We start from the raw sequence: 10871 nt of genomic DNA on the forward strand, positions 1-10871 counted from the left end.
GTTCTGTTATTATGCAAGGTACTTATAGAGAAAGCTTCTGATGACATGTGTGACACGAAACGGCCATAGAGCTACCAAAATATGCCATCACTCCAATCCTTGAAGTGGTGGCTTTGATGTGAGTTCATGTCTGGTCTCTTTATTATTTCATCGGATCTTGGTTGCTTACACTGTACTGACTGGTTTTATCTGTATTAGTGCTGTTTTTTATTACATTTTGTTTACATTCATACTACACCATGAGTCTTTCCTTTTTATTTGGATTCTTATTTGGTGTATGTATATTTTGCAATTTTTTGCTAGCACTTGTATTTTTTTTTTCATATATAAAGTGCTGACTAACTTTCTTTTTTTCACTTATAGAGAAGTGATTTCCTGCGGAAACCGAGGATGGAAAAAGATCTGGGGGGCTAGAAAGACTACTCTTATATATTCAAAAAGTGGATTTACTCAAGAGATAAAGCTATAATTCTATTACTTTACAAAACTGTGGTTCTCTTTCATCTTCAATATGCCATCTAGTTCTGGTCACCAGTCCTCAGGAAGGATGTGCTGGAACTGGGGAAAGTCCAGAGAAAGGCAACAAAAATAATAAAGGGACTGAAGGACCTCAGTTATGAGAGGATGGAAAATCTCAGTTATGGGGAATGGAGGACCTCAGTTATGGGGGATGGAGAATCTCAGTTATGGGGGATGGAGACTTGAGTTATGGGAGGATGGAAAATCTCAGTTATGGGCAATGGAGGACCTCAGTTATGGGGGATGGAGAATCTCAGTTATGGGGGATGGAGACTTGAGTTATGGGAGGATGGAAAATCTCAGTTATGGGGAATGGAGGACCTCAGTTATGGGGGAGGGAGACTTGAGTTATGGGAGGATGGAAAATCTCAGTTATGGGCAATGGAGGACCTCAGTTATGGGGGATGGAGGATCTCAGTTATGGGGGATGGAGACTTGAGTTATGGGAGGATGGAAAATCTCAGTTATGGGGAATGGAGGACCTCAGTTATGGGGGATGGAGGATCTCAGTTATGGGGGATGGAGACTTGAGTTATGGGAGGATGGAAAATCTCAGTTATGGGGAATGGAGGACCTCAGTTATGGGGGATGGAGGACCTCAGTTATGGGGGATGGAGACTTGAGTTATGGGAGGATGGAAAATCTCAGTTATGGGGAATGGAGGACCTCAGTTATGGGGGATGGATGATCTCAGTTATGAGGGATGGAGGATCTCAGTTATGAGGGATGGAGGATCTCGGTTATGGGGGCTGGAGGACCTCAGTTATGGGGAATGGAGGATGTCAGTTATTGGGGACGGAAGATCTCATCGGGGTGGGCGTTCTCAGTTATGACCGATCAAGGACCCTAGTTAGGGGGATGGAGGACCTCAGTTGGGGGGGGGGAGGGTGGAGGATCTCAGTTAAAACAAATAGATGACCTTAGGGGGATGTAGGACCCCAGTTATAGGGGATGAAGGACTACAGTTATGGGGATGACGGACTTCATCTATGGGGGATGGAGGTCCTCAGATATGAGGAACAGCTATAAACACTAAAGTGGTTGTAAAGGTTAAAGCTTTTTTTACCTTAAAAGAGCAGTTTGTTTTTGTTTTGTTTTTTTTAACCATACTTGCGAGGTGGATGCAGCATCAGTCCCGTGCTGCATCTGTCCCCCGCTGGTTCTAAGGCTGAGAACCGAGCAATCAAACACCGCTGATCACTCGGTTGTCAGTGCTCCCTGATAAGAGAGCTGGTGACTGTCAGCCACCTCTGTCTGCCCTGCCCCCACTTCCCCACATGCTCACTGGAGCGCTGGGCTGTTGAGGGGGCAGGAGCAGCTGGCTCAGACTCTCAGGGACTCACTGAGAGGCTGAGCTAGACGCTAGTTCAGGGTTCTGGGTGAATACGGACCATATAGTCACAATCTTTCCCCAGCCTGGACCTGCTCTGTGACACCAGCCAATAGCAGGTTTTAGATCACTGTCTGCTGAAAGCAGGTCACCAGAATGTAGAATGAACTGCACTGCTGTGATCCACAGGACAAGTACAGCCAAATTAGTTTGGGCTGTACTTTTCCTTTAATGTATACTCTGCATTCTCTGCATTAAAGCAAACAATCTTTCTGTGTCAGCTCCCCAGCCCCACTGAAATACTTACCTGAGTCCAATCTCCATCCAGAGCTGTGCTCATCTGCATCAGAGCTGCTTTTTTATCCCCTCTTCTCGCAGGAAGTTTAGCATCAGCAGGACCCATTGGCTCCTGCTGCTATCAATCAAATCCTGTGAGTAAAGAGCGGAGGCGGGGCTGAGCTGCATTGTGTCTGTCTGTAGATGCACACAGTGCAGCTTGGTATCGAGCCTACATGAGTGCCGCCATAGAAAGCAACTTGCTATGGGGGCAGGCAGAGAAGAGGAGGAGCCAGGAGTGCTGGCGGGGGACCTCAGAAAAAGAGGATACAGTACTTATTCTCCCTGGAGAGGAGACTCATCAGAGGAGACATGATCACAATATGCCAATCTATCAGTGGTGACTGTATTATTGGGAAGAAAATATTTATCCTACAGTCTTTGAAGAAGACATGTGGTCACACAATGAGGTTGAATCAAAATTGATTCAATCTTAACCTGCGTATAGATTTACTTTTAGAGCGGTAAGGGTGTGGAAGTCCCTTACACAGTTGGTGGTATTAGTGGGCATTGTAGATGAATTTAAAAAAAAAATACATTTTGATGTGTTTCTCAATGAACACAATATATGAAATTATGTAGCAACATGAGTACACACACACACACACGCGCGCACGCGTTAAACTGAATAGTCTGATAGGTCTGTGTCTTTATTTAAACTTACCCACTATGTAACTATGATAAAGAGATGAAGGAAGAAGGAAATAAAGAGAGGATGAATGTGGACTTCCAATACACATGAGTACATTTTCAGCCTGACTAACAATGAAAGCATAGAGATGAAAAAAGAATTAAAGGACAAAAAGAAAATAGGAAAGGGAAAGGATGTGGGTGATGTTTGTTATCAGGGAACACTTACTTTTCACATGACTCTTCCTCTCTTCTGCGCTGATACTACCAACCCTTGCTAATCCTGACCACCCTTGACCTTCTGTTGCTGGGATTTTCTGTCTGAAAGAAATGAGAGGTTATGAGTATGTGGTTGGAGGTGATATGTACTATTATCTCAATGTTCCAGGGGCGGTTAGGAACTTACTCATTCTCTGCATCCACATAAGAGACACTTCTTCTCTGTCTGCCTGGTGAGCGTAAAGATCTCCGGGCAAATGACAAGTCCTCTGGAGAGATGATGGGGGCAGGGAATGGTCCAGTCTTATCAGTCTGCTCATTTTGTTGCTTAATTGTGTGCTGGCTTTGTGGTTTATTATTTGAGTCCAAGTCACGGAAAAACTGCATATTTCTAGACAGACCTGTGAGAGGAAATTAGAGCGAATGAGAGGACAGGAATGAAGAGAGACTAGGAAAATTAGGAAAATTACAAAATACAAAGTTCTGTTATTATGCAATGTACTCCTAGGAAAGTGATTTCCTGGGCAAATTGAGGATGCAAAAAGCTCTGGGGGGGGCTAGCAAGACTAATATCATATATGATTTACTCAAGAGATAAAGCTATAGTTCTATTACTTTACAAAACTCTGATTCTCCTTCATCTTCAATATGCCATCCGGTTCTGGCCATTAGTCCTCAGGAAGAATGTGCTGTAACTGAAGAGTGTCCAGAGAAGGGCAACAAAGCGAATAAGTGGACTGGAGGACCTCAGTTATGAGAGGATGGAAAATCTCAGTTATGGGGAATGAAGGACCTCGGTTATGGGGGATGGAGACCTGAGTTGTAGGAGGATGGAAAATCTCATTTATGGGGGATGGAGACCTGAGTTGTAGGAATATGGAAAATCTAATTTATGGGGGATGGAGGACCTCAGTTATGGGGGATGGAGACCTGAGTTGTAGGAGGATAGAAAATCTCAGTTATAGGGGATTGAGGACCTCAGTTATGGGGCATAGAGGATCTCAGTTATGGGGTAGAGGATCTCAGTTATGGAGGCTAGAGGACCTCACTTATGAGGATGGAGACCTGAGTTGTAGGAGGATGGAAAATCTCAGTTATGGGGGATGGAGGACCTCAGTTATGGGGCATAGAGGATCTCAGTTATGGGGTGGAGGATCTCAGTTATGGGGATGGAGCATCTCAGTTATGTTGCTAGAGGACCTCATTTAGGGGGTGGTGAAGGTTCTCAGTTATGACTGATGGAGGACCCTAGCAAGGGGGATGGAGGACCCCAGTTAGGGGGGATTGAGGATCTCAGTAAAAACGAATAGAGGACCTTAGTTAGGGGGGTGAAAGATCTCAGTTAGGGGGGATGATGGACCTTAGTTTGGGGGGGGGGGGTGGATGACTTCAATTATAGCTATGTAGGATGGAGGAGCTCAGTTATGGGGTCTGGAGGATCTTTGTTATGTGGGATGGAGGACCGCAGTTGTGGAGGAAGAAGGACCCCAGTTAAAGGGGCTTAAGGACCACAGATATGGGGGATGATGGACTTCAGCTAATGGGAATTGAGGTCCTTAAAGGTTTTTTTACCTTAAAAGAGAAGTTTTTTTTTTTTTAACCATTCTTGCCTAGGTGGATGAAGCATCAATCTGATGCTGCATCTGTCCTCGGCTAATTCTAAGGCTGAGAACCGAGCGATCAAACACCGCTGATCCCTCGGTTCTCAGTGCTTCCTGAGCAGAGAGCTGGTAACTGTCAGCCACCTCTTCTTTGCTCTGCCCCCCCCCCCATGCTCACTGAAGCACTGGCCTGTTGAGGGAGGGGGCAGGAGCGGCTGGCTCAGACTCTCAGTGGCTCAATTAGAGGCTGAGCTAGATTCCAGTCCAGGGTTCTGGACAAATACCGACTATATAGTTATGATCTTTCCCCAGCCGTGAGCAGCTCCGTGACATCAGCCAACAGCAGGTTTTCACCCACTGTCTGCTGAAAGCAGTTCACAGGTAGGAATGGACGAACGGTTCGGCCCAAGCATGAGTTCAGGCCAAACATTGGCTGTTCGCTCGTTCGATAATCAAATTATTCCGCTCGTTTCAAAACAAATTATTGGGGCATTCTACCCTTTGTTTGGCCCGCCGAATGACCTCAATGCACTGTGCCGCCTCACAGTGCAATGGAAGGCCTAATTGGCAGAAGCAATAGAAGCTTTAAATTGTAAAAAGGATGCGCCAGCCTGGCTAGTGGATGGCAGCATCTAGAGCTCCCTGAACCCTGGGAGAGAAAATGTGAATGTGAAAAATCTAGTGCGCTATCTAAACCAATAAATTGACATAATGAAAATTATGACAATAGTGAATATGTGAGAAACAAAATTATTAAATATGTACACAAAAAATTGTACATAAAAAAAAAAAGTTAATTGAAAAATCTACACAGATACATTATTAGAGTTCCTTGTGAAAATATTGCAAAGAAACACAAACATGCACAAACGTGAGAATACCAATAGTGAAAAAAATTAATCAAAAAGCTTTTACTTGGGAAAACTCCATACACATGACATAGTCGATAGATGAAAAATTAATAGTGTCCAACAAACAATCTCTTGAATAAAATGAAAAATTCCGCCACAGATAATTCCTCCAAGTGCTGCATGCGACCCCAACGTGAACAAAGAAAAATGGGTGGCTGCTTACCAGAGACACACCCGTGTCAAGGCCTGGAAGGTGTAAAACATAAGCTCTTAGAATATCATTTGTCCCAACAAACAATGGAATCCCTATGGATCTGACAATCCTCCTGGAGGTGCTTAACCACGGAGGGGTAGAAGGATCATACACACCCCGGACTTTCCAGAGATCTCAGCTCAATAAAAAGAGAGGCTAATAGTGCATTACCTTTTTAAAAAGCAGATTTATTTAAAATTACACTTACATAAAATCTTGGCAGAAACAGCATTGCGGGTGAGCACGGCCGCCTGCAGTGTAGTCTGTGCGTGGTGACAAAGCGGCTGACTCCACCCGACGCGTTTCCCCTCAGAAGGCATCAGCTGGGATTGGAGTACATGAAAGCTTTGCCCAATCAGGGCACACAGCACTGTCAGAGCCATGATTGGAGAAAGTAATGATGACTCTATCAACCATAGATCATTGCTCTTAGTCCCATCCCACACTATGAAAGTATTCTTTCAATAGCAGCCATTTGTAGTAGGATATTAGCATGGAGAGAGATAGAACAGGGCTCTGTTCAGTGCTACTAGAGAATCAGTGTGCTATAGTGTGCTATACTGATTCTATAGTCAGTATAGAATATTAGTTTAGTGTGAATCTAGTGATAGTTCAGTGAGTGTAGTGAGTCACCATTCATTTTTACTTTAGTGTCAGTTTGTTTTTTTAGGGCAGGTTTACTGCATTATAGTTCAGTGCGTTAGTGCATGTTTAACGCAGTATATTTCTGTGCGTTATTGCACATTTACTGCGGTACATTTCAGCGCGTTACGTGCTGTTTTACGCAGTATATTTCAGTGAGTTATTGCACATTTAACACAGTATATTTCAGTGCGTTACGTGCCCTTTAGCGCAGTATATTTCTGTGTGTTACTGCACGGAGGGAGGACACAGACCAGACACAGGTGGCGGTGCTAGGAAGGACATAGACCAGACACAGGTGGTGGTGGTGAGGGGGACACAGAGCAGACACAGGTGGCGGTGGTAGGAAGGACATAGACCAGACACAGGGGGCGTTGCTAAGGGGGGCACAGACCAGACACAGGTGGCGGTGCTAGGAAGGACATAGACCAGACACAGGTGGTGGTGGTGAGGGGGACACAGAGCAGACACAGGTGGCGGTGCTAGGAAGGACATAGACCAGACACAGGGAGCGGTGCTAAGGGGGACACAGACCAGACACAGGTGGCAGTGGTAGGAAGGACAAAGACCAGACAGGGGTGGCGGTGGTAGGGAGGACACAGACCAGACATAGGTGGCAGTGATAGGAAGGACATAGACCAGACAAAGGTGGCAGTGGTGAGGGGGACACAGAGCAGACACAGGTGGGGGTGGTAGGGACGACACAGACCAGACAGGGGTGGCGGTGTTGAGGGGGACAGACCAGACACAGGTGGACATAGTGAGGAGGACACAGACCAGACCCAGGTGACAGAAGTTGTAAGGACACAGACCAGACCCAGGTGACAGAAGTTGTAAGGACACAGGCCAGACGCAGGTGACGGTGGTAGTAAGGACACAGACCAGACACAGGTGGCGGTGGTAGGAAGGACACAGACCAGACACAGGTGGCGGTGGTAGGAAGGACACAGACCAGACACAGGTGGCGGTGTTGAGGGGGACACAGACCAGACACAGGTGACGGTGGTAGGGAGGGCACAGACCAGACACAGGTGACGGTGGTAGGGAGGACACAGAGCAGACACAGGTGGTGGTGATAGGAGGGGGACACAGACCAGAGCAGATGGCTGGGTGACACAGACTGGACACAGGTGGTGGTGGGAAGGACAAATAAAGGACATAGGTGTTGGCGGTGGGAGGGATCGGACACAGGTGGTGGGGGATACAAATCAAACACTGGTGATGGTTCTAGGAAGGATAAATCCAGAACACAGTTGGTGGGGGTGGACACAGACTGGGCACATATGTGGGGGACACTGACCTGACACAGATGGTGGTGGGGAGAAACAGACCAGACACAGACACAAGTAATGGCAGTTGGGGGGGGGAGGCCACATAGTGGGGGTGATGTTGGTGGGTACACACAGACAGGACATAGCTGGTGGTGGGGGGGGGGGAATCAGACACAGGGGGCAGTGGGGGGACAAACACAGTCAGATTTTACAATTTGGTTGGACAGTACACAAGTCTGAATGACTGGGGGGTGATGATCATAGGACAGGGCTGTCAATGGGTTGTGTTTCCATCATCCCTGTATGGAAGGATCTCACAATCCTATAAAATCCCATAAAATTAAGTACAATTAATATATATATTGCAATTAAGTGCAAAAGTTTTAGGCGGGTACAAAAATTGCTATAAATTCCCTGAAATCCTTAAGCCTCCTACACAGCTTTTTATGTTTCAATCAATGGTTGTGTTTCAACCTACATAGGAAATTGATGATCATTAGCACCTGCTTGGTATAATTTGTCAATCATACACTTGACTCTAATCCTACAACATGCCTGCGTTTATGCAAGTGTACAGTGGGGGGGGGGGAGGTTGGGGGGAGACATTGGGGGATCATTATCTAGACACTCACCTCAGAAACAGCCTGAGAGGGGAGGGCAGCGGCGCTCTTAATCCAAACCAGGGTGATTGCCTGTAGGATCCCTTGCAGAGACCTCCACACTTCCTCTATCTCTCTGCACAGCACTCTCTGGATGTAGATACAACATCGGTCTCACAGTGTGCGTGGCTTTCCTTCTAGATATAGATGCAATGTCGGTTTCACAGTGCTCTTTGGATGTAGATACAATGTCGGTCTCACAATGTGCACAGTGCTCTCTAGATAAAGGTACAATGTTGGTGGCTTTCTTCTCTCTTGTCAGTGTGTGCCGCTCTTCTCGCTGACTTACAGATTTTATGATGGGATGCCGGGACAAGGTTTTTTAGCACTCAAGTCGAAAAGGTTAAAGTGCCCCTCTGTGTGTACTCTCCCTGCCATTGGCCCTGGAATTATTTCGATCAGATGAAAGGTCAATCATCCATTGCTTTAAGGAACCCCCAACAGCCTCTGGAGGAATCCTGGGGTTCCACAGAATCCTGAATGAGAATGCCTGGTCTATACTATGGGCAGGCATCATGAAGGGTTAAAATCTAATTCTCTTTACAGCAAAGCTATAGCATGGAATATAGCTTGGAATGCAATAAGAATTATGGTGTCATAAAATTCTGTGCATAAAAATGCTTTCCATGAAATAAGGAGAAAGTTCAGTTTTCTCCATAAAAAACAACCGACATAGCATTGTGCCCTTGTCGCATGCAACCAATTGGACAAATGTGACAATCATTTAGAACAGGGGTGGGGAACCTTTTTTCTGCCAAGGGCCATTTGGGTATTTATAAAATCATTCGGGGGCCATACAAAATTATCAACTTAAAAATGTGTCTGTTATATTTGGTCAAACATTTAATTAACTCACCCCTAATGTGATGGCTGCAACTGCTTCTCTTTGGTGAGGTGTGTGATGTTAGCTGGTATTGATGATGTTGCTACTCGCAACTGGTTTTCCAGGTTTGCGTTGGTCAGTCTGGAGCGCAGTTGACTTTGTGGTGGTAAGTTTTGAAAAGAACTGCTGGCGAGTAATGCTGGTGGGCATAGCTGGCTGGTACTGCTGGCGGGTACAGCTGGCTGGTACTGCTGTGGGTACTGATGGCTCAGGCTGGTACTGCTGGCTTGTACTGTGCTGTGGGTACTGCTGGCTGGTACTGCTGTGGGTACTGCTGGCTCAGGCTGGTACTGCTGTGGGTATTGCTGATTCAGGCTGGTACTGTGCTGTAGGTACTGCTGGCTCGTACTGCCTTGGGTACTGCTGGCTCAGGCTGGTACTGTGCTGTGGGTACTGCTGGCTGGTACTGCTGGCTCAGGCTGGTGCTACTGGCTAGTACTGCTGGCTGGTACTGCTGGCTCAGGCTGGCACTGCTGGCTGGTACTGCTGTGGGTACTGCTGGCTGATACTGTGCTGTGGGTACGGCTGACTCCTGCTGGTACTGCTGTGGGTACTACTGGCTCTGGCTGGTACTGCTGTGAGTACTGTTGGTTCTGCTGTGGGTACTGCTGACTCTGGCTGGTACTGCTGGTTCTGGCTGGTACTTCTGGCTCTGGCTTATACTGCCGTGAGTACTGCTGGCTCTGGCTGGTACTGCTGTGAGTACTGCTGGCTCTGGCTGGTACTGCTGGTTCTGGCTGGTACTGCTGGCTCTGGCTGGTACTGCTGTGTGTGCTGCTGGCAGGAAATGCTAGCTAGCAGTGGCGCCATGCTGGAGGAAGAGGCAATGTTTCCTGTATTGGTCACAGGCGGAGTGCATTTGATATCACTCCGCCTGTGACTCACTCAGACTGTCACAACGGAGTCGGAACTATACAGGAAGCATTGGCTTCATTCTGACAGATCAGCTGAGAGACACAGACTCAGCTGCATGGGGGGCTGGACCAAATGACTTTGAGGGCCGCATACGGCCCCTGGGACGTAGGTTCCCCACCCCTGATTTAGATACTCTGATAATAAAGGAGTGAAGAGATTGCACACACCACCACAATTGCAAAGTAATCACTCACCCTGCGCTCTAGTTTTCACAGAGATATAAATATATACACATATAAGACCTATACGGTCTCAGCTGCTGTTATATTCAAAAAAGTTATGACAAAGGTGTAATAGACAATCTAGAAGATTATAGATAAATCCACAACACTAACAGCACTAATGAATAAGTCTGCTGATATCAAGGTGACTCCCATGTAGGAGGACTGATGTCAAACAGAAATTGATGCAGTTTTCAATCACAAGACGGTTTCAGTAAGTGACAATCCAAATCTCAGGGAAAGGGTGTGAAGGATTTCTTATTCATCCACCATAGATCCACCAATCACCAGTGCTCCCCCCTCTCTCCTGGAACTCACCAGATCAATGATCAAAACAACTCCCTCAGAGTATACTCCGATCACCATATGGACGTCTCAAACAACCCTAAGATCCAAACTCCATATAAACCTTATTGGCTTTCATATAATACTCCATTCATGGTAGCATGTAAATGAAGAGTAGGGGCACATAGTGTAATTCCGCAACTTTAATAGATAAAATCTGACACACAAATCCCCGCTCCCCTCAAGATGTCTACTT

This window comes from Pelophylax lessonae (genome assembly GCF_965119305.1).
Source record: "Pelophylax lessonae genome assembly, chromosome: 4".
Taxonomy (NCBI): Eukaryota; Metazoa; Chordata; class Amphibia; order Anura; family Ranidae; genus Pelophylax; species Pelophylax lessonae.